General features: G+C 44.4%; 1 non-coding gene across 2 annotated transcripts in view; it reads right to left on the bottom strand.

The window, feature by feature from the left end:
• The window catches only part of LOC100357943 (uncharacterized), a 159,691-nt gene extending 140,333 nt beyond the window's left edge, over window positions 1-19,358 (bottom strand). For both annotated transcript variants that reach the window (XR_016211705.1, XR_016211706.1), the window contains exon 1: window positions 18,982-19,358. This is a non-coding gene — a transcript (uncharacterized LOC100357943). The remainder of the gene's footprint in view (window positions 1-18,981) is intronic.
• Between the last annotated feature and the right edge of the window lie 169 nt (window positions 19,359-19,527).

Genomic DNA, 19,527 nt, shown 5'->3' with positions numbered 1-19,527 from the left:
CCCTGCACTCACTTGGGAAAACCAGATGAAGCTCCTGGCTCCTGGCTTCAGATCAGCCCAGCTCTGCCCGTTGCAGCCATTTGGAGAGTGAACCAGCAAATGGAAGACATTTCCCTCTGTCCCTCCCTCTCTGTCTGTAACTCTGCCGCTCAAATAAATAAATAAATTCTCTAAAAAAAAAAAGTAAAGAAAGGAATGGTCTACAACTAGGAAACAATTAAATGGTAGTAGTGAGTTCTTATTAATAGTATCCTGAAAACAAATTGATTATATTATACAATCAAAAAACACTGAGAGCAAGCATTGTGGTGCGGCATGTTGAGTTGCCACTTGGAAAGGCCACATCCTATATCAGAGTGCCTGGTTTGAGTGCAGGTATCCCATGCTTCTAATCCAGCTCCCTGCTAACAGGCCCAATTGCCTGTGTTCCTGCCACTCACGTGGGAGATCTAGATGGAATTCCTGGCTTCTGGTTACGACCTGGCTCAGCCTCAGCTACTGCAAGCATTTGAGGAGTGAATGAGCAGATGGAACATATTCATTCATTCATTCATTCATTCTCTCTCTCTCCAAATAAATAAATGCACCTCTTTAACAACAACAACAAAAAAACCACAGTAGTTGAGTAGATTTTAAAAAAAAATCTACCAACGACAGATGCTGGAGAGGATGTGGGGAAAAAGGGACACTAACCCACTGTTGGTGGGAATGCAAACTGGTAAAGCCACAATGGAAGTCAGTCTGGAGATTCCTCAGAAACTTGAATATAACCCTACCATTCAACCCAGCCATACCACTCCTTGGAATTTACCCAAAGGAAATTAAATTGGCAAACAAACAAGCTGTCTGCACATTAATGTTTATTGCAGCACAATTCACAATAGCTAAAACCTGGAACCAACCCAAATGCCCATCAACAGTAGACTGGATAAAGAAATTATGGGACATGTACTCTATAGAATACTATACAGCAGTCAAAAACAACGAAATCTGGTCATTTGTAACAAGATGGAGGAATCTGGAAAACATTATGCTGAGTGAATTAAGCCAGTCCCCAAGGGACAAATATCATATGTTCTCCCTGATCGGCGACAACTAACTGAGCACCAAAGGGGAAACCTGTTGAAGTGAAAGGGACACTATGACAAACAGTGACTTGATCAGCTCTTGTCCTGACAGTTGATGTACAATGTAATACTTTATCCATTTTAGTATTTTCTCTTTGTTTTGTTCTAGGACTATTGGTTGAACTCTGTGATTAACACACAATTATTCTTAGGTGTTTAAATTTTAACTGAAAAGTGATCCCTGTTAAATATAAGAGTGGGAATAAGAGAGGGAGGAGATGTACAATTTGGGACATGCTCAATCAGACTTGCCCCAAATGGTGGAGTTGGAATCATGCCAGGGGATCCCAATACAATCCCAACTAGGTGGCATGTACCAATGCCATCTCACTAGTCCAAGTGATCAATTTCAGTTCACAATTGATCACACTGATAGGTCTAAGAGTCAAAGGGATCACACAAACAAGTCTAGTGTCTGCTAATACTAGCTGATAGAATCAAAAAGGGAGAGAACGATCCATCATGGGAAGCGGGATACACAGCAGACTCATAGAATGGCAGATGTCCTAAATAGCACTCTGGCCTCAGCATCAGCCCTTAAGGCATTCGGATATGGCTGAAGAGCCCATGAGAGTATTTTAGGCATGGAAAGCCAAGATACCCTGGGAAAAAAAAAAAAGACCTAAATGGAAGATCTCTGCGAGTGAGATCCCAGTGGAAAGAACAGGGCCATCAAAGAAGGAGGTACCTTTCTCTGAAGGGAGGAGAGAACTTCCACTTTGACTATGACCCTGTCGGAATAAGATTGAAGTCGGCAAACTCAAAAGGCTTCCATAGCCTTGGCAACTCATGACTAGAGCCTAGGGAGATTACTGACGCCATAAACAAGAGTGTCAAATTGTTAACTCAACAACAGGAGTCACTGTGTACTTACTTCTCATGTGGGATCTGTCCTTAGTGTGTTATCCAATGTGAAGTAATGCTATAACTAGTACTGAAACAGTATTTTACACTTTGTGTTTCTGTGTGGGTGCAAACTGATGAAATCTTTACTTAATATATACTGAATTGATCTTCTGTATATAAAGATAATTGAAAATGAATCTTGATGTGAATGGAATGGGAGAGGGAGCGGGAGATGGGAGGGGTGTGAGTGGGGGGGAAATTATGGGGGGGGCCATTGTAATCCATTAATTGTACTTTGAAAATTTATATTTACTAAATAAAAAATAAATTTAAAAAAGATAAAATAAAGACCCAACTCCAGGCTGCTATTGTGGCATAGCAGGTAAAGCAGCCATCTGCCATGCCAGCATCCCATATGGATGCCAGTTAGAGTCCTAGCAGCTCCACTTCTGATCCAGCTCCCTGCAACTGTGCCTGGGAAAGCAACAGAGGATGGCCCAAGTACTTGGGCCCCTGCACTCTCATGAGAGACCCAGATGAAGTTCCTGGCTCCTGACCCACCCAGCTCCAGCCATTGCAGCCATTCAGGGGTTGAAACAGCAGATGGAAGATCTCTCTCTCTCTCTCCCTCTCTCTCTTTGTAACTCTGCCTTACAAAAAAGTAAATAAACCTTTTTTTAAAAAAAGTACCCAACTATGCTGCCTACACCAGACTCGCCTTTTTTTTTTTTTTTTTTTTGACAGGCAGAGTGGACAGTGAGAGAGAGAGAGAGACAGAGAGAAAGGTCTTCCTTTTCCGTTGGTTCACCTCCCAGTGGCCACTGTGGCCGGCGCACCACGCTGATCCGAAGCCAGGAGCCAGGTGCCAGGTGCTTCTCCTGGTCTCCCATGGGGTGCAGGGCCCAAGCATCCTCCACTGCACTCCCAGGCCACAGCAGAGAGCTGTACAGGAAGAGGAGCAACCGGGACAGAATCCGGTGCCCTGACTGGGACTAGAACCTGGTGTGCCGGTGCTGCAGGCGGAGGATTAGCCTATTGAGCCGTGGTGCTGGTCAAGACTCACTCTTAAATAAGGACACACATAGAATGAAAGTAAAGGCATGGAAAAGTACTCCGTGCAAATAGAAACCAAAAGAGAACAGGGATAGCTATACCTAAATCATACAAAATGGACTTTAAGTCAGAAACTGTAAAGAGAAACAAACAGAAAAGGCCATTATCCAAAAAGTTTGCTGAGGGGCCAGCGCTGTGGTATAGTGGGTAAAGCCATCATCTGCGGTGCCAGCATCCCATATGGGCGCTGGTTCTAGTCCCAGCTGCTCCACTTCCAATCCAGCTCTCTTCTCTGGTCTGGGAAGGCAGTAGAAGATGGCCCAAGTCCTTGGGCCCTTTCACCTGTGTGGAAGACCTGGAGGAAGCTCCTGGATCCTGGCTTCGGATCAGCACAGCTCTAGCCATTGAGGCCAATTGGGGAGTGAACCAGCGGATGGAAGCTCTCTCTCTCTCTGCCTCTCCTCTGTGTATCTCCGACTTTCAAATAAATAAACAAATATTAAAAATAATTAAATCTTTTTTAAAAAGGTACACATTATCATAAAAATTTGCTGAAAATAGAAATAAAAATCAAATTTCCTTCAGGTGCAAAAAAAGTTTTCATAATATGCACTTTCCATGAAGTTTTTGAAGACCCCTTTGTAATGATGATGAGTTCAGTTCAGGAAGAGGACATAACAGTTGTAAGTATACATGCGTTCAACATAGGAGTACTTGAATATATAGAGTAAATACTAACAGCTATAAAGGGAGAAATCTACTACAATGCAGTAGTTGGGTACTTCAACATCTTACAGCTATAAACCAATCATCCAGACATAACACCAAAAAAAAAATCCATTGGATTTAAACTTCACTCTAGACTAAGTGGAATTAACAGACATTTATACAACAGCTGCAAAATATGCATTCTTCTCAACCACACAAGGCATATTTTTCCAAGATATATCACTTGTTCAGCCACAAAACAATTCTTAACAAATTTAAGAAGATAATAAATGCCAGCACTGTGGCTTAGTAGGTAAAGTTGCCACCTGCAGTGTTGGCATCCCATATGGGTGCCAGTTTGAGTCCTGGCTACTCCGCTTCTGATCCACTTCCTGCTGATGAGGCTGGGAAATCAGCAGAGGATGGCCCAAGTCCTTGGGCTCCTACACTCATGTGGGAGACCCGGAAGAAGCTTCTGGCTCCTGGCTTCAGATCAGCTCACCTCCAGGTGTTGTGGCCATCTGAAGAATGAACCAGTGAATGGAAGACCTTTCTCTCTGATGTAACTCTACCTCTCAAATAAATGAATAAAATCTATTTTTAAAAAAGATCAAAATCATCATAAATTATCTTTTCAGACTACAAAGGCATAAAACTAGACATCAAAAAGAAACTAGAAATCAATAGTAGGAGAAACTTCACAATATATGAAAATTCTATTACATGCTCCAGATCAACACATGGGCCAATAAAAATTTTAAAAGAGAAATCTAAAAATTTCTTAAAACAAATGGAAATGAAAACCTAATATACCAAATTCCATGGAATACAACAAAAGCAATTCTCAGAAGTTTATAGCAATAAATGACTATGTCAAAAAAAAAGAATAACAATCTCAACTGAACAACCAAACATTATATCTCAAAGAAACTGGAATGATAACACTGCAATCTAGGTGGGACATGATGGCTTTGACCAGAGTACTCATGGAGGATATTAAAAGTTGAGAGATGCTTAGGAGGGGCTGGCACTGTGGCATAGCAGGTAAAGCTGCCACCTAAAATGCTGGCATCCCAGTTCAAGTCCCAGCTGCTTCACTTCTGATCCAGCTCCCTGCTAATGTGACTGGGAAAGCAGCAGCAGATGGCCCAAGTGCTTGGGCCCCAGCACCCATGCTGGACACCCAAAAAGAAGCTCTTGGCTTCAGTCTGGCCCAGCTCTAGCTATGGTAGCCATTTAGGAAGTGAATCAATGGATGGAAAATCTCTCTCAGCTCCCCAACTCTACCTTTCAAATAAATCTTAAAATATTTTTTAAAATTCCTCGTTGAAAAATAGCACCCCTGCACATTTGTTTCTGGATAAACTTTTGAAGTGTTATTAAAATATGGAGAGGTTGTTTGATGTTTAATATCTATCCTGGTTGGGATCCAGGCTGCATGGTCTTGATAAAAAGTACTTAACAATGTTGACCTTGGTTTCCTTACCTATTGAAAGTAAATACAGGGAGGGAGGGGAACACTATGGCATAGCAGGTAAAGCCGCCTCCTGCAGTGCCAGCATCCCATATGGGCACCAGTTCGAGTCCTGGCTGGTCCTCTTCCTATCCAGCTCTCTGCTATTGCCTGGGGAAGCAGTAGAAGATGGCCCAAGCCCTTCAGCCCCTGCATCCATGTGAGAGACCAAGAAGAAGCTCCTGGCTCCTGGCTTCAGATTGGCTCAGCTCCAGCCATTGCAGCCAACTGGGGAGTGAACCAGCAAATGGAAGATCTCTTTCTCTGTCTCTCTCTGTGCGTGTGTGGTGTGTGTGCGTGCATGCGTGTGTGTGTGTGTGTGTAACTCTTTCAAATAAATAAATAAATCTTTAAAAAAAAAAAAAAGAGTAAATACTGGGGCAGGTGCTGTGGTATAGCAGGTTAAGCATCCACCTGTGGCACTGGCATTCCACTCCAGCTGTTGCGGCCATTTGAGGAGTGAACCAGCGATGGAAGACCTTTCTCTCTGTCTCTCCCTCTCTCTATCTCTCAAATAGATAAATACATCTTTTTAAAAAATATTTCTCCTACAAAGTCTCACAAATTCAGGGGAATGATGTCCGGCAATTAAAAAAAAATAGGAAGACTACATAATTTTGTAAATAAATATTAAATATTTGCTTTCAAGAACCTCCAGAAACACCTGACAGGTAAGAGTTTTTTGACAGGAACTAAAGCAATAAGGGAAGAAGAGGAAGGAGAGGAGATGAGCAGGGAGTTTACTATTGTCAGATGATAAATGGGGATACCAAGGGAAAGAGATTCAGGCAAGGACACCGCCCCCCCCGGGAGGCGCAGGTGCACTGGGCCTGCTGAAGGCTGAGAGAGAAGAGAGCTCTAAGATGCTCCACATGCACTCACATGCCCAGCTGATCTCAGGGGAAAGCAATAGCCCTGAAGTCAGTAATAAGCTGGCCCCAACTAAGCCTAGACCTTGCTCAATTGAACTGACTCATTTCCCACTCTGAGGACCACAGTAAGAATGCAGCATCTCTCTTAGGGAGCCCAAATGTTATTTACATGTTTTCTATGCTTATTTTACACATGAAAAAGGTGTGATCCAAAATCAAAAGAGAAAAGAGTCAATCTAACAAGACCCAGAGAGGGTCCACGTGGTGGAAAAATCCGAGCTGCAATTAAAATGTCAAGGAAGACAGTGGGAAGGACAGGCCACATGCTGGAGCAGATGAAGAGGTTCAGTAGTGAAAACAAACTGTAGATACATACACAGGTAAGTATTTATGCCAAACATAAATGTTATAAACAAAATCCAATACTAATATACAGCAGATATAAAAATTTTCACTATATGTGTATAATAAAACACCATATTATATATCTTAAATGTACCCCCCTCAAAAAAAAACACCTAATTTTGAAGTGGAACAAAAAAGGTTCTCAATAGGTTTATCTCCAAACTGAAAATAGGAGAAGAAATAATCAGTGATTTGCAGACATGTCAATAGGAATTATACAAATGAAACAAAGAGAAAACAGCGCGTACATAGGGTGTGCAAGGCAATAGAAAATGGTCTAATTTATCTAAAACTGAAGTTCAAGAAAGAAAAGGGAGACAGATGCAGCAGAAAAAATATTTGAAGAGCTAAGGGTTAACCCTTTTCTCAGAGATCAAATAAAACTTATTGAAACCCCTGCAGGATAAACACAAAGAAAACCACATGGAGGCACAGCATAGTCAAACTGCTGGAAACCAGAGATAAGGAGATCATCTTGAAAGCATCCAGGGGAAACAAGAAATTCCCATGCAAGAGAAAAAGGACGAGAAGATAAAAATAACCTGAGCTTTTATCCAAAACAGTGGAGGTCAGAAGACAATGGAATGTCAACCAGAAATGGCTATCCAATAAGCAACACAACCAAAGACATCCATCCATCCAGAACTCTATATCCAGAAAGCAATCCCTCAAATATGAAGGCACTTGAAGAGATTTTTAGACAGACAAAAGCTAAGAAAACTTGTTTCCACCTGACTCACACTACAAGAAATGCTAAAAGTTTATTAGGCTAAAGGGAAATGGCTAGACATGCGATTTATAGAAGGAAAGAAAAGCACTACAGAGAATAAAAATGCACATAGATACTGGCCGTTTTTTAAAAGAAATGATACATCCAATTATATAAAATAGATTATAAATGTTCATAATTAAATATAGAGTATTTAAATATCTTTATGATTGACATTTGAAAGTAAAGTTGTAAAAATGGATTTTGTGGCTTATTGCGTCTGTGGAAGTGAAATAAAAGATAACAGGAGTTCACCCAAGAGGAACTGGAATGTGCTGTCATGATGTGCTTCTGTTACCTGTGAAGTGGTAGCATATCTTTCGAAGATAGATCAGGATAAGCCAAAGTGAACACTGGGGTCAGCGCTGTGACATAGCGGGCAAAGCCACAGTCTGCAACGCTGGCATCCTGGTTGGGGGGGAGTGGAGGAGACGTTGATGTCCCAGCTGCACCACTTCCAGCCCAGCCCCCTGCAATGGCCTGGGAAAAGCAGCAGAAAGTGGTTCCAGTACTTGAGCCCCCTGCCACTCCAGGAGGAGAGCAGGATGAAACTCCTGCCTTTAGCCTGGCCCAGCCCTGGCTGTTGGCAGACATCTGGGGAGTGAATCAGCAGATGGAAGATTTCTCTGTAACTCTTTCAAATAAATAATAGATGCTTAAAGAAATTGAACATTATAATATCTAGAATAACCATAAACAGATAAAACTAAAGAGACAGATAAGAATAAATAGAACACTAAAAATTAATCAATCCACCCAGAGGGAGGCAAAAGAAGAACTGATGAGCAAAATAAATAAATAAATTGAAAACAAACAGCAACGTGGAAGCCCACATTATTAATAATTATGTTACATGTTTACTTTAGCCATTTCATCCCTGAAGACTTCAAAGACAAAATTGTCAGCCTGGTTTTAAGAAGCCCCAACTCAATGATTTATCCAAGCAATAGACATTGAACATGCAGTTAGAGAAAGGCGCTGGGAATACGGCCAATGCAAACACATAGTTCTATTTATCCCACTTCACTGTGGATCCATGAGAACGTCACCATGAGCAAATGTTGATCCACAGGCTAACGCTTGACAAGTACTCGTGTAAAATCCCTGGAACTCGGGAGATGGCGAAAAGTTACATCCCCTAAGTTCAATTTTTATTTCGGTGCTGGTGCCTGTTTGGTGGGCTATCTCACCCCACTTCACTATGGAGCAAATGTCTGATTTTTTTTCCCTGGCATAAGTCCTTATTAGGCTCATCAGGTTTATAGATAATTTTTATTGAACGCTTCAATGTACTGATTATGGTGCTAAATACTTGTATAATTGCATTTAATCTCAACAACTGTGCTGTCAGATAGGGACCAATATTACTCCCATTTTACAGAAGAACCCGGAGATCTGACTTGTAACTCACTTATTACTGAACAGTTAGTTGAGTTAGAGTTAGGATCTAAGAACATCTATGTACCAGACCGTAAACTTTGCTCCTGATACAACAGGGTGTTACTTGGTTGCCAACTGCAGATGGGACTCATCCTTACCCAGCTGCCAACAGTCCCCAGCCATACCCAAGGCACCAGCCATGGAGTATTATTTGGCACTCAGTGTTTGGCCAAATTTGACCTAGAGGAAAAGTTGTGCGAAGGATATGCAACTCATTCATGCTTCCCCGTGAGTCTAAACACCAGACCTCTGAGCACCTGGGAAGCATTCGTTTTGGCTCCAAACCATGGGTTACAGTGAATTTTTGTGCTCTGATGTGATTGCCAAGTCCATATGGAGGCTGATTAAAAGAAAAGCCCACTCAGCGAGCCTGTTCTTCCGACCACAGATGCGAGGATTTCACCTAAACAACAGGGCTGTTTTATCTTTGGCCACAGGGAGCTGTGATTGACAGAAAGCTTGCAACCTGCACTTTGAAGTCTCCCACCCTTGTTTGTTCCGTTGTTGGTTCTTCTGGAACCTTATGTTTAGTTAATCGTATCTTATCTGCCTTAGACTCTTCAGGCACAAGGCTTGGTATGAATATGTGTCCTCTTTAATCAGAATGAAAGACACCAACATGTAGAAACAATGGTTGACTCCGAGTAGCGAAAGTATAGGTTATTTCAACGCGCATCTTCATAAACAATCCCAATGCTTCGACCATAGTCATTATTTGTTTGATAAGTTTGAAAATATTTTAACTACAGATAAATTGTAAAATTCTGCTTGTTTTTGTTTCTGTTGGTTTAGAGACTGTAAAAATGTAGTTTACTCATGGAGCTTGGAGGTAAAAATGTAGTTGTTTGCAAGGACAGGGGACTATGACACTAGTTCTAGAAATTTTATTCTAGAAGCCGTAGCTTCTAGAATAAAAGCAGCAAAAGACATACATTGAAGAGAAAGAAGTAAAATTGTTTTATTTAAACATAACACTATCATCTACATAGAAAGACCTAAGGAAAAAACTACTAAAATCAATATGTAAACTAAGCAAGTTTACAGGACCCTAGAAAATCAGTTTTATTTTTAGATACTAGTAAAAAACTTTAAATTTAAAAACAATTCCATTTACAATATCCTTAAAACACTTAGAATGCTTCAGGCTGAATTTAACAAAAGTCTGCAAAACTCACATATCGAATGTGACAAAACAACACTGCAATGAATTAACTAAGTAAATGATGAGACACACCATACTCCTAAATTGGAAGGCTCCATATTAAGATGTCAGTTCTTCCCAAGTTGATCTAAAAACTTATTACTGCCCCTACCAAAATCACAGCAGGTGCTTTCATGGAAGTTGACAAAGCAATTCTAAGATTTGTATGGAAATGCAAAGCACTGTTAAAAAAGAAAATCTCAAAATAATCTTAACCAAAGAGCTGCTGACTGTAAAGCTACAGCCCAGTGTGATATTTTTGTAAGCATGAATATATCAGTGAAACACAATCCTGAGGTCCAGAAATAGGCACACACATAGTCAGTCACCTAATTCTTCAAAAAATAGAGAAGGAATGAGCTCTTTCATAAGACACTGGCACAACTAGGTATGTAAATGGAAAAAAAGAAACCCTTAATCTCATGTCACATAATTCACAAAAATGAACTTGAAATAGACTTCAGATCTAAGCATAAACTATAAAGCATCAAGAAAAGGTAGGCGATGTCGTCATGTCTTTGCAGCAGGCCAAATTTTTTAGCTAGGATTCCCCCACCACCACCACCCCCCCAAAATCACTTATCATAAGGGAACAAATGGGAAGTTGGACCTGTTAAGATGTTTTAAATTATGTTCTCCAAAGTGATCTTAAGAAAATGAAGGGGCAAGCCACAGGCTAGGGGGAAAAATATCCACAAGACCCTGTCATCTGTAATAGTGAGAAGACAGGCTAGCGCTGCGGCTCACTAGGCTAATCCTCCACCTTGCGGCGCCGGCACACCGGGTTCTAGTCCCGGTTGGGGCGCCGGATTCTGTCCCGGTTGCCCCTCTTCCAGGCCAGCTTTCTGCTGTGGCCAGGGAGTGCAGTGGAGGATGGCCCAAGTCCTTGGGCCCTGCACCCCATGGGAGACCAGGATAAGTACCTGGCTCCTGCCATTGGATCAGCACGGTGCACCGGCTGCAGCGGCCATTGGAGGGTGAACCAATGGCAAAGGAAGACCTTTCTCTCTGTCTCTCTCTCTCTCACTGTCCACTCTGCCCATCAAAAAAAAAAAAAAATAGTGAGAAGATAGTGAGAAGACAAACAATGCATAAGAAACGGGCAAAAGATTTGAACAATCACATCCTAAAAGATACACAAATGACCAAGGATAAATGAAAAGATACTCAACATCAGTAGTTGTCAGAAAAATGAAAATTAAAACTACAGTGGTGGCAGGGGGCAGCGCTGTGGCATAGCGGGTAAAGCCGCTGCCTGCTGTGCCAGCATCCAATATGGGCGCCTGTTCGAGTCCAGGCTGCTCCACTTCCAATCCAGCTGTCTCTGCTTTGGCCTGGGAAAGTAGCAGAAGATGGCCTAAGTCTTTGTGCCTCTGCACCTTCATGGGAAACCTGGAAGAATCTCCTTGCTCCTGGCTTTGGATCAGAACAGTTCCGGCCATTGTGGCCATCTGGGGAGTAAACCAGTAGATAGAAGACCTCTCTCTCTGCCTCTGCCTCTCTGTAACTCTGACTTTCAAATAAATAAATAAATAAATATTTAAAAAAAAACCTAGAGTGAGATACCACTTGATATCCACTCAAGAAAGGCTAATTAAAAAGACATAATTACCAACCATTGTCAAAGACGCAGCACAACTAGAATTTTGATTCACTGGAGGAGAGTGCAACATGGCACAACTTTGGAAAACTATATAGTAGTTTCTTGCAAAGTTAAATATACACCTACCAAGAGATCCAGCAGTTTTGCTCCAAATATTTACTCAAGAGAAATGAAGACAAAAATCCACAAATGACTTGCAATATTCATAATAGCTATATTCATCTAATAGCTAGAAACAACACACATGTCCACCCACAACTAAAAGGAGACGTGTTGCTGCCTATTTACACAGTGGAATGCTACCCAGTATTGAAAAAGAACAAACTACTGATTAACAGAGCAGCATGGATAATTTCCCAAGATCCTAGACTAAGCAAAAGAAGCAAGAAACCAGAGTGTAGATGGGACAATGCCATTCTTATGAAGTTCACGAATAGGCTGAGCTACATATGGGGTTAGAAGTCAGGTTAGTAGTTGCCCCTGTAGATTAAAAAACCATTCCAGCTACACACTTAAGATGTGCACATTTTAATGTCCATAATATAAACCTCAGTTGTGTACTGTGAAGCAATTTTAAACCAGCACACTATGCCTTTGATGACTTAATCTCTTCCTAAATTTCTGCCAGCCAGGCTGTGCCCACAGCTACCCTTTGCCAAATTTTCCACTTGAAGTCGCTCAGTGGTACGGTTCCCTGCTCCTTCTCTCATCTTCCAGCAATCAGTGTTCAAGGCAGCTGCTGCAAGTGCAGCTGTGTTCACAAAGCAGGCTATGGAACAACATTCCCCTGGAACACCCAGTCGGGGAGTGCATGTCTGTGTTTTTCCAAATCCGTGGAGACCTCTGCTCTGATCTCATCCGTCTGCGTGATCAGATGCTACCCAACAACACTGAGCATCCAGCGAGGTCCACCGAGCCCGGTCACTCAAGAAACCCAAGGAGAACAGTCCCTGCTGGTCACTTTGCCTTTCGCAGGCTTATGGAATCATCTGAGATGTGGAAGAAAGAACATATTACCCCAAACTCCAAAATAAAATGACAAAAATCAAACTTATATTTAGTACATGTTGACAAAATGTAATGTTAGTCCACTACAACCTACTTCAGCATATATTTCTAAGTAACCCAAATGTAAGTCACACTAAATGTGGTAAAGGGATGTATTTAACATGCTAGGTATGTTGTAGGCTGAGGCACCTGAGAGACATTTGCCTTATTAACACAAAGGTCAGGGAAATATTGCCTTGATTATGTTGTCATATCGGAGCTCGTCTTTATGTCTAACAAACTCCCTCACTTTGCTTTTTGTGGGTCTGGAGATTGCAATGGTTCTTTTCATTTCTGGAATCACAGAGAAAGTCAAGGAACATGGTGCTGCCAACCTGGAGTCCAGGTCTTGAACAGAGACTCTTAAGAGGCTGTGGTCAAGAACTGAGCTTCTGGCAAAGCCTTTCCCTTCGTGAGACCGGCTCAGCCTTGCACATGTGCAGTCACTCTGTTTATTACCCTGCTGCCCTGCGTGCACTCCCAAGATGTCTGAAAGCAACTGACAGCTTCTTGGGTCACATTATCTGGGATCTTGCCATCAAGCTGCTTCCTTCAACCTAGCATCCCAGATCCTGGAAAATTCCTAGGGCCTAAGTCATTTGTGCACTAATTGCGATTCTGTTACGCTGACCTTCAGAGGGGCACAGAAGGAATATTCTTGCAGAATAGAAAGAATTTGTGCCTAGGAATCACGCAGATCTGCGTCATTCGGGTTCATCTCAGGAAAAGTCTTGGGGTGGGTGTCATGGCGTAGTAGGAAAAATCGTGTAGGTCACTTAGCGTGGGCTGGAAGCAGCACTGGGCTGCGAGTTCCATGTTCTGCCATTTACAGACTTTGTGAGCCCACATAAATACACTTTTTTCTGAATCTCAGTTATCTCATCTGTAAAATGGAAGAAAGAACCCCAATGTCCCAGAGCTGCTTTCCTGAGAATTAGTAAGGCAAGTGCATAACGGGATTAGCACAATGCCTGACATATACCAAGCGCTCGAAACACTGTCAGACAGAAAGACTAAGGCTTGCCAGAGACTGAGGGTAGTGGGAAATGGGAAGTGGCTGGTAATGGATACAGGATTTCTTTTTGGAATGATAAGAATGTTCTCAAACCAGATGCTGGTGATGGTTGCTCAACACTGTGAATGTACTAAATTCTATTCAGTTATACACTTTAAAATGACTAAAATGGCCAAGTTCATGTTTTACCAGAATAAAAGGAAAACAACACCAGATTCCCTTCTCCATTCCGAGGAGTCGGTAGGGAGGAGGAGGAAACGGGGATTTGTTTCAAGTCCTTGGCATATGGGTCAGATAGGAACATACACTTGAGTCCCCCCAGCAGGCAGGAGGTCAGAGCTCGGGCTGCAGCGGATTGCAGCGGGAGGGAGGGAGGGAGGGGTGAGTGCACAGCAGGGGTGTAGCTTTGTAGAGCCATGCTCCCAGCTCCCTCAGTGAATGTCACTGTGGTGGGCAGAGGGCAAGTCACAGACCCGAAAGGAGAGAGCACACCTGGGAAAAGTGATTTTGGAGAGAAAAGAAAAATGCCACCCATCTGAAGAGGAGAGATGCCCACGAGGTGGCACAATGCACTCATGCGCCCAGTGCCGAGGTCTCCGGCGGAAGTTTGCTGACAGAATCACTTAGAGGTGTATCAGCATCCAACGCCCACCACATCACTGCAGCCTTCTCTCCCCTGTCCCTACTGTGGCTCTGCTGCTGCCTGACCTGGATGGCGTGCGTTGGGGGATTTCAGGGCTGCCTCCCACCACTTCGTAGCTGTAGGATTCTAGATGAGTCATCTAATTCCTCTGTATCTCAACTTCCTCCTTTGTGAAACAGGAAAATCTGCTCATGGAGCTGTCGGGAAGAGTTGCATGAAATAGGCAGAGGAAGGACTTGGCCTGAGAAATGTGTGTTCCCATTCTCCTGTAGTGGTGCATGGACGCTCGTGAATCCATGCTCTTTCCATCAAGCCGTAAAGCAAGATAAGACACAGAAGAGGGTTTTGAATAGAGAATGGGAACCACTTTCCATAATCAATGTGTACGAAAGATGGTGCTCAAGTCAGAGCCCTGGTTAGAAGGGCTAAAATGTGCCATGGAGGCAGCTTTCTCTTAAGAGTCAAAAAAATAAATAAATAAAAATGGAAACAACCCAAATATCCATCAACAGTAGACTAGATAAATCAACTGTGGTATCTACATTAAACGTTTACACAGCAATAAAAGTGATCAAACTACTGGTACACATGGAAACACAGATGTCAACAGACATTATGCTGAGCAAATGAAGTCAGACCCAAAAAATCACGTTGGATGACTATTCAAATTAAGTCGATAAATAGACACAACTAATCATGGTGACAAAGGTCAGAATGGTAGTGATATTTTAGGGAAGTTGACTGGTAAGGAGTATAAAAGAGCATTCAAGAGTGCTGAGAGGGGCCAGGTGCTGTGGTGTAGCAGATAAAGCCACCACCTGTGGTGCCAGCATCCATATGAGTTCGAGTCCCAGCTGCTCTACTTCCAATCTAGCCCCCTGCTATCATGCCTGGGATAGCAGCAGAAAGTGGCCCAAATGCTTGGGCCCCTGCACCCATGAAGGAGACCCAGAAGAAGCTGCTGGCTCCTGGCTTTGGACCAGCCTGGCTCCAGCCATTGCAGCCATCTGGGAGTGAACCAGCAGATGGAAGATATCTGTCTGTCTCTCCTCCCCCTCACCCATGTAACTCTGACTTTCAAATGCATAAATTTAAAGAAAAAAAAGTGCTCAGAATGTTCTATATCATGATTTCCTGGGTGTTTGCATATGAAAATAAATCAGAGGTGTGCACTTAGGGGTAGTGCACTGGGGTGGGCAGCTGGCCTATGGGTCAGGACACTGGGTGGGATGCCTGTGCCCCATATCAGAGTGCCTGGGTTCCTGACTCAAGCTTCCTGTCAATGTAGCCCCTAGGAGGCAGCAGTGGTAGCTCAGTAACCAGGTCCCTGCCACCCACCTGGGAAACCTAGACCAAGTGCCTGGCTTAGCTCTGCCTGGCAGTTTAGGAAGTGAACCAGCAAACAGCAGTGAAAAGAAGAACTTTTCTAGTGGGAAAGCAACTTTAAAGGAAACAAGGATAACAGGTAAGACAGTGAAGAAAGTGCTTCATGGTCGTTCCCTTATGGAATCCATGAAAAGCATTTTTTAAGTTTTAGTGTCTTTTACTGCCATCCATGCACAGATGCTCTAATTTAGAGTCCATTCTTACAGAAAAAGCAGGCCGAAGTAGGGAAATGGGTTGTCAGCGAGTGTAACATAGTTGACACTTGTTCACTCAAACCTTGAAAAGGCAGTTGTGTGCTCCGTAGTCTTTGCTCTCTGCTGTTCTGTGTGTGCAAACCATATCTCCTCATGCACTTTGTTTGCAACTACATTGAATTATTGCTGCCTGGTCAGTAGTGCCATGGTGATGATCTTCGTGGTGTTCCAAACAGGGCCCACAGAGGCAACGCAGCCCTCAGAAAACCCTTAGAAAACTCAGCCCCACCAAGGGAGGCTTCCCATGCATCCTGCCCCTGCAAACACCCATCCTATGAGTAGGAAATGTCCTGCCTTATGGGTCCCCCCTCTCCAACACACAACCAGAAAAATCACTCCCCAGTCTCTCTTGGAGCTGGAGTATAGACGTTTTGAGCCAGGCATCACCAATCTGATGCAAAATAGAGATAACCCTACGTAGGGAAAAGTGAGAAAGCAAGAACCACACAGAATTCATTTCCTGGCAAGGCTGCCTGGAGGTTCCAGGACAAGCAGTGGCAGGCTTTTGACAGCAAAGGGGCCATCTGAAATGCCTGCATCTGGTGACACAAGCACCAGAGGCATCTTCTCTGGACCAGTAGCCACTGCTCCCAGGCTTGGAGCCCGCAGGTCCCCCCACGGCTGCCCTCCTGCATCAGTGGCCTAGAGGGGTTTGTCGTTGGCACTGAGATCCCTGAGTAAACCACCCACTGTGTCAGCCAGGACCCTGCAGAGAAAGACACCACAGAACATCAGCATACACGCCCCCAGACAGTTCATGGGAAAGGGAATTAAAAGATAAAAATTAAAGTAGGAGGGAGAGAAGGGGAAGGAGGGAAGGAGAAAGGGAACACCATTATATTCTCAGAACTCTATCTAGGAACTGTACTGAACATGTTAAAAACTAAAAAAGTTAAAATTCTGATTAAAAATTTAAAGTTTATTTTGGTGCAAAAAAATGAAAAATCCATGCATATTCATCTATGTTTATGCAGATTATATATACAGAGAAGGAATACATACCCATATACATAAGTACACACACACCCATTTGTTATCTTTTCATTCATTTCTCCTCAGACATTCTGAAGCCCTCCCCACCCCACATATGCGTGTGTGTGTGTGTGTGTGTGCATGTGAGTCTTTCGAAAGTTCATGGGAAATGTATATTATGAAAAAGTATGCATAGATTTAAAAAAACATTTATTTTTGCTGCAAAACACTTTTAAGACTTGTTTATTTGAAAGACACAGTGACACACAGAGCGAGAGAGTGCAAGAGTGAGAATCTTCTATCTGCCGATTCACTTCCCAAATGCCTGCAACAACCAGGCCTGGGTCAGGCTGCAGCCAGGAGTCAGGAACTCCACCCAGAGTCTCCCACATAGGTGGCAGGGGCCCAAGTACATGGGTCATCTTCTGCCGTCTTCCCAGGCACATAGCAGTGAGCTGGATTGGAAACAGGGCAGCCAGAACTAAAACCAGCGCTCATATGGGATGCTGGCATCACCAGCAGCAGCTTAACCTGCAGCTGCATCACAACGCCAGCTGTAAACTTCTCTTTTCCTTCCATGTTTCCATGAACTTTCTGAAGTACACACACACACACACACACACACACTTGGCTTTATCTTCAGGAGCCGGTCACGCAATTCTTGAAATCCTCAGGGCTGGTCAGCAGGCTACAGACTCAGGCAGGAGCTGCAGCTGCAGCCTGGTAGCAGAATGCCTTCTTCACTGGCAGACTGCAGTTCCTACGGCTTCTCCGCTGATTAGACAAGCCCCGCCCTTGTTATCACAGGCTATCAGCTTTAGTCCAGGTCAGCTGATAGTAGGTATCAACCATATCTACAAAACACCCTCACAGCCACACCTAGATTAGGATTTGGCTGGATACCTGGACGCTCTGCCCAGCCAAGTTGGCTCAGAAAAGCAGCCCTCACACCCACCAGATCCAAACTCCAAGAACGAAAGCTGCAAGTACGGGCATTTGAGATCCTCCCCTCTAACGAAGCCTTCTGGCTGCAATGGACGCATTTCCATTTGCAAACAGCTCTTACACAACTGTTCACACTAACCAAGCAAGCGCCACCTGGTCCACACACCACACACCTGCATTCAACAGAGTATATTCCCTGGCTGCACCCACCTACCACCTACACCTGGCCCCAGCCGCCATCATTGCTCGGCATCCCATGATTCCACTCCACTCCGCCACCCTACCAGACGGCACTGTTTGTAAAACACTGGTCCTACTGTGGTTTCCCTAAGTCAGAGTCCCCCCAGAGTCACTGGGGTGCTTCTGTGCCACCCCCCAACCCCTGCCAACGGTCATTCAGCAAGAGACAGACGCCAACCCCGACTGACAGAAGAGAGGAATTCCTGGAACAGCACACAGGGTGAAAGGGGAAGTTTGCCATGAGGTCAGGATCCCAGCTTCCCTAGGGATCTTGCAAGCAAAAACAAATGGGTGCTCTGTCCGGAGCCCAGCTGTGGGGGTGAATCAGAGACAGACATCTCCATCTCCGTGGAACTCCACTCAGGCCAACTTGCTATGAGAGGATGTGGCTGTGTGGTGTTCACTCACAGGCCCCCTCCCGGGCCAGGATACACCCCTGACAGAACCACAGGACTGAGTTCAGGCAACGTGGAGGGGACTGGATACTGAGCAAGCCAGGACAAGACAACTGCTCTGTGCCCACTTCCAGCACCAGAAGGAACCTTCCACACCGGAGCAATCGGGGCAGCAGGAAAGGACCCCACTCTGCCATCCAACAGAGCCAGGGAGAAACGAGAGCTTTCTGGGCTATAAGGCGAGAGGCCCAGCCCCAGGGACAGAGTGCCTGACCCCCAATGCCCCCTGTTGCTTCTTGGCCATAATTATTCCTGAGAAATGCTAAGCTCAAAGAGTGGAGTACTAAAGATCTTTTCCCAACCTCTTGCCTCCCCGCTGTGTGTTTCTCTCTCTCTCTCTCTCTTTCTCTCTCTCTCTCAGCTGGGTCCGGGGGAGCCCAGTACTAGAACTGGAAGGAAAAGGGGCTGTCCCCTCTCAGATCACCCTCTGATGTGGGGAATGCAGCCGGAGAGGAGAGAGCCTGGAGGGAAGGAAAGCCCCACTAACCTTGAAAGTGTCTGTTATCATCAGCATAAGCCCCCTGGAGGGTGGGCTGGACCAAGACAGCAGCCTTGGGTGTGTTGATTTCTTAAGCCAGGTCCAGGAACTGGCACACATAAGCACTTAGGAAAATAAATATTTGTGCCTGAATTCATTTAAATGCAGGCCACACTCCACCCTCCTGTCTGTGACCCTGACTCTGAGCCAAGCCAGCAAGCACGAAGAGCCTGGGCTCAGCCGGAGCAGGATTGCAAGCCTGGCTCTGGCCAGACGCCACGCTTGGCCACTCTGAGGCTCACATCCCTCCGGTTCGCAGTGGGGGTTGTGCCGTGCGCCCCATACCACCGCTGTCGAGGACTGTGCATGCGCAGTTAAGTGCATGCGTACCCAGGTGCCCCCCCCCCCCATCTCGGAACGCTCTGTACGGGAGGAATTGGTTTTGATTGAACCTAACGCTGCATCTCCTGGGGCTGGGGATGAGGGTTCTGGGAAAGTCGTGGGGGAAGGGCAACGCCTGCCCCATGGGCAGAAGTGACGGCACCGTGGAAAGTC

This window comes from Oryctolagus cuniculus, chromosome 1, assembly GCF_051225735.1.
Source record: "Oryctolagus cuniculus isolate XC-2025 breed Fujian yellow rabbit chromosome 1, ASM5122573v1, whole genome shotgun sequence".
NCBI classification, from domain to species: Eukaryota; Metazoa; Chordata; class Mammalia; order Lagomorpha; family Leporidae; genus Oryctolagus; species Oryctolagus cuniculus.
This window is presented reverse-complemented; position numbering and strand designations above follow the sequence as displayed.